Below are 6,000 nucleotides of genomic sequence, written 5' to 3' on the forward strand. Positions count from 1 at the left end.
GGGAAAACAAGCAGGGTCGAATTTCATGAAAGCAAGAGAAATGGGTTTAAGTGGGAAAAAAGTGGTCCGTCATTTTAAATGTGTTTACTGAAGCATCAAGTTATAGGAGCTTTGTGAATTGGCCACAGTGAACTGATGGGTAAATTCAGTATAGTTGGAGGACAGCTTCCAGACTGGATCAGGTTGAAGAGGTTATGAGGTTGGTAAGGAAGTAAAGACAGTAACTGTAGATCACTCTTGGAGAAGTTTTTCCATGAAGGGGAACGGGAAAATAAAGTGATAGTGGACAAGAAGAGAAAATTCTTGATTTTTATTTGAGAGATAGTACATCAAGTTTATATGCTGATGGGGTGAGCCATGAAGAAAGAGACCGATGGAGTGAGAATTTTAAAAGGAGTGAAATTTTGAATGGGATCCAGAGCACAAGAGAAAAGTGAGTCTTTAATTCATCAGGGACACGTCTCCATTTGTAACTAGAGGGAAGATGGTACAATGGGGTAAATACAAGTAGGTTTTAGATTTGGTAGTAGAAACATGAGAGCATTCTCCTCTGATTAACTCTATTCTCACTGAAGTTTAAACTGAAATTACTAGTCAAAACTGGTAATTTGATGGTACACCCATGTCTGGTTTGATTACCTTTTTTTTTTTTTAATGTAGCTAAAATTTCTGCTTTTGGCCATGATGGAGGATCTTGAACCAGATGTGCCCTTCCCCTATAAGCAACTAGAAAACTGGTCAAATAGGAAACATCTAAATACAGACATTGGATAATTGGCTCAACTGTGATCCCTAAGGGAAGGGAAATAAATGATGTGAGCCTTACGATAGCTTCAACAATAGAAGGTATCTAGACTGAAGCACAATGAGAAAAACAACAACAACAAACCAGTCTCACTGTCCTGTGGGTTACTATCAGGCAGTATAACATCTGTGCCCTGGAGTCCCAAAATAAAAGGGGAAGGGAAATTTAAAAATTATTTAAAGAATGAAATTTTCTAAATTCCAAACAATAAGCCTACAAAGTCAAGAAGATCATGAATCTTAAGCAGAATGAACATAATACATCAGGGCACGTTATAAACTGTTAACTTAGAATTATATTTTAAAAATCCTTAAAGACTTTTAAAGAAAATTAGGGGCGCCTGTGTGGCTCAGTCGGTTAAGCAACTGAGTTCGGCTCAGGTCATGATCTCACGGTTCGTGGGTTCAAGCCCTGCATCGGGCTCTCTGCTGACAGCTCAGAGCCTGGAGCCTGCTTCAGATCCTGTGTCTCCCTCTCTCTTTGCCTGTCCCCCACTTGTGCTCGCTCTCTCTCTCTCTCGCTCTCTGTCTCAAAAATAAATAAAATGTAAAGAAAATCAAAGGTGAGAAGATCTATCCACTTACTTGTACTCCCAGAAATAATAAAGGATATTCTTCAGACAGAAAATTACACCACATGGGAACTTGATCCTACAACAAAGAAATAAAGAGAGCCTTTGGTGAATATGAGGGCAAATATAAAATGTTTTATTTCTGATTTCCATGAAAGAGAATTGGATTGAGCAGAGCCATCCATCCCCCACTTTCCAGTGCTGCTCTCCTCCTTCATTCCACTTCTTCCACCCCAATGGCCATGGCCATTCTTGGCATCCCCTATGAGTGATGACATCTCATCAGGGCAGACCATAGAGATCCCCAGCTTCAGTGCTGTCACAAAAAAGATGGTGGAGCACAAGAAGACCAACAACAGTCTTAAACAGTTAAGGGAGCAATTGAAAGAACTTACCGATCAGTATGAAAAGTCTGAAAATGACCAAAAGGACCTACAATCACCCAAGTCGGGTCAAACTGCGTGAAGTACTTAGAAGTTAATTGAAAAATTCGTTGTTAAAAGAGCCAAAATATATTGTCAGTTGTCATGGTTAGTTTGAAAAAAGCGGCATCCAGGAACAAGAGTTGCTTTGGATATGACTACATCGATATTTGCCAAGATTCACTGATCTTACAGCATGTCTCATAAGGATGTAAGGAATATTTCTTTTTCTGAGGTGGAGGGATTATCTGAACAGATCAGAGAATTCAGAGGCAATACAAGTACCTCTTACAAACCTAGAATTATTCCACTATAGGAATAATATCTCCAAAAGGCTGTTTGTTATCTGGGCCAACAGGAAAAACACTAATGGCAAGAGCTGCTGTTAGCCAACTGGAATGCAATATCTTAATCGTAGTATACAGTTGTACTGTAGACAAGTACACTGGTGAAAGCGCCCATTTGATCAAAGAAATGTTTACATTAGGAATCATCAGTCATGCATCATTTTTATGGATTAAAAAAAAAATGCCATTGGTGGATACTGGTCTCCTGGAAGTACTTCAGCTGATAGGTTGAGAGGACTTTATGAGTTACTCAAATGGATGGATGTGATACTTTGCATAGTTAAAATGATCATGGCTATCAACAAGTGCAGTGGATTCTGCTTTGCTGTCTCCAGATAAATAGAAAAAATATACATTTATTTATAAGCAAGTTTAGATATCCCCCAAATCTACGGAGGTATCATTACAAAGCATGATAAAATAGAGTATTAGAAACATTTATAAGGTTTTCAGATGGCTGTAATGGAGCAGACCTGAAAAATGTTTGCACTGAAGCAGGCATATTTATAATTCATGCCAATCATGAGTTGGTAGTATACAAAGACTTCATGAAAGCAATCAGAAGTAGCTGGTTTTGAGTAGCTAAAGTCTAGATTGGACTACAAACCTGAATTCCAAGAAGCTAAAGTATCAATTGGATTGGAGATTTTTGATGGCTACATGACACATGGGCTTAATGTAATAATCAGTTATAGATGTATGTATGTGATGGCAATAATGATTAAAAATGTATGAATAAAAATTATTTAAAACAAAGTAATGAAAACTTATTATGCAATTTGTAATAGATGTAGAGTAAAAGATATAACAAATAGAAAAGACAGGAGGGAGAAATTAAATATATTGCTGAAAAAGTCTTAAACTGCCTGTGAAGTGATATATTATTATTTGAAGGTAATCTGCGATAAAGATGTATATTGTAAGCTCTAGAGCAACTACTAAATATCAAAATTATCTAACTACTACATATCAAAAATTAAGAGAAATAGCTAAGTAATATAGGAGATAAAATGGAATTATTAAAAAAAATCACCCCAATAGAATGCAAGGAGAGAAAAATAAAGATCAAATGAGACAAATACAAAATAGCAGGAGCGTAGATTTAAACCCAAATCATATTGATAATTAAATTAGTGATCTAAACATTCCAAATACAAATCATATTGTCAAATTCAGTGAGAAGGCAAGAACCAATTACATGCTGTTCACAAGGGACCAATGTTAAAGATGAAGATACATAAGAAGTAAACAGGTGGAGGGGTACCTGGGTGACTCAGTTGGTTAAGCATTGGACTCTTGATCTCAGCTCCGGTCTCAATCCCAACATTGTGAGTTCAAGTCCTGCAGTGGGCTCTGCACTGGGTGTGGAGCCTACTTCAAAAACAAACAAAAAAGATGGAAGAATTATATACAATGTAAATGCTAATCAAGTTGGGAGTGACTATCTGAATATCAGGAATATGATAAAGGGAGACATAATAACCAAAAGCAATTTGTCAAGAAGACATGGCATGCGCCTAGTATTATCAGCATTTTGAAAGACATGAAATATAAGTAATCTAAAAGGACAAATCAACAAATACACAGTTCTAGAAATTTCAACACTTTTAATTGACAAAGCAGTAAGATGAGAGCAAGATCAGTAAATATATAGAACATTGAACACAATGCAAATCAGCCAACTTGACCTAAATGACATTTATAGAACACTCCACCCAACGAGAGCAGAATACACATATCAAGTACACATAGAATAATCATCAAGATGAAGCATTTGCTGAGCCATACAACAATTCTCAACAAATCTTGAAAGATTAATATTCTTCTCTGTCAACAACGTAACAAATCAATAAAAGGAAGATATTCAGTACATGCTGTGAAACACAGGACACTTAAACTGAGTCAAAGAAAAAATACAAGAGAAAATAAAAAATATTTTTTAGGTGCACCTGGCTGACTCGGTAGAGCACATGACTCTTAATCTCACGTTCATGAGTTCAAGCCTCATGTTGGGCATAAAACCTACTTTCAAAATAATTGTAATGAAAACATAAAAATACGTATGCAGGTAAGCTGTGACAAGAGTGACATTTATAGCTTTAGATTCCTCTATTAATAAGGAAGAAAAGTATAAATAACTTCAGGAACAAGAAAACAAAGGACATTTTTTAAATGTTTTTCATTTATTTTGGGAATGAGAGCACAAGTGGGGGAGGAGCAGAGAGAGAGAGAACCCCAAGAAGACTCCATGCCTAGCACAATGTGGGGCTTGATCCCACCAATGTGAGTTCATGACATGAGCTGAAATCAAGAGTCAGGGGCTTAACCAACTGAGACACCAATTGCACCAGAAATTAAATTCAAGTAAGTAAAGAGGAAGAACTAAAGCTAGAAGTATAATTCAACAAAACAAAACAAAACAAAACAAAAAATGAAGGAATACAAGTGAGAGCAAAAGCTGCTACTTTGAAAATATCAATAGAGTTGATAAACTTCAGGTAGAATTATCAAGAGAAAAAGTTTAAAAGGACATAGATGACCAAAATCGGTAATTAAAGAGGTTATTATTCATACCCTACTAACATTTAAAGGATCATGAAGGAAATATGAACTTTATGCCAATAAATATGACTAAGGACTTAGACACAACTGATTTCTTGAAAGAAAAAATGCCAAATAGACTAAAAAATTTTTAACTTAAAAGGATGCCTGGGTGGCTCAGTGTTTAAGTGGCCAACTCTTGATTTCAGCTCAGGTCATGATCTCACGGTGACATTGAGACCCACCTCAGGCTCCATGCTGACAGCACAGAGCCTGCTTGGGATTCTTTCTCCCCCCCTCTCTCTGCCCCTTCCCTACTCACAGTCTCTATAAATAAACAAAAAACAAACATTAAAAAAATTATAGTTAAAAACTTGAATCCAAAGTCTCTGTAAATTTCAGGAATTAAAGAAGAAATACGATAATCCTACACAGATTCTTTATGAAAATAAAAGCCAACACTTCCCTACTACCTTCACGAAGCCCCCATTACTCTAATACCAGAAACAAAAAGATAAAAGAAAACTATACACCAATATTTTTTATGAGTATTGACACAAAAACCCTTAATGGGTAGCAAAAAGATCCAGGAAAAAGGGAAAAAATATGATATGAATATGTCACCACAGATACTTTAGATTTTATCTGAAGAATACAAAGTTAGTTTAACCTTCAAAAAAAATCAATGAAATATACACCATATTGACAAGATAAAGAAGAAAACCTATATAATCATCTCATATGCAGAGAGAGCAGTAAACAAATTCAATACTCATGATAAAAAACCCTCAGCAAACTGGGAATAGAAGGGAACTTTTTCAATTGGATAAAGTGCATCTGCAAAAATGAAGCTAATATCACACTTAGTGGTAAAAGAATGAATGCTTTCCCCCTGGGACTGGAACAAGGCAAGGATGTTCACTCCTTAGTCTACCTTGTACTGGAGGTCCTGGGCAATGCAATGAGGATGAAAACAGAACTAAAAGACCTCATATTGGAAAGGAAGAAATAAAATTGCCTCTACCCATAGATGACATTATTTGTGTAGAAAATCCTAAGCAATTTATAAAACAAAACAAAACAAAACAAAAAACCTACTAGACCTACTAAGTGAATTTATTATATTGTAGGATGACCAAAATACAAAAATTTACTATTTTTATATACTAGCAACAATTAAAAAGTAAAATTATTCAAAATACCATTTAAAATAACATAGAAATAAAATACTTAGGGATACATTTAACAAGATATTTGTAAGTACTGTACATTAAAAACTACAAAATCATGTTGAAATTGAAGGCCAAAAAATGG

This window comes from Herpailurus yagouaroundi, unplaced genomic scaffold (genome assembly GCF_014898765.1).
Source record: "Herpailurus yagouaroundi ecotype Mexico unplaced genomic scaffold, PumYag 199, whole genome shotgun sequence".
In the NCBI taxonomy this organism is placed as follows: domain Eukaryota; kingdom Metazoa; phylum Chordata; class Mammalia; order Carnivora; family Felidae; genus Herpailurus; species Herpailurus yagouaroundi.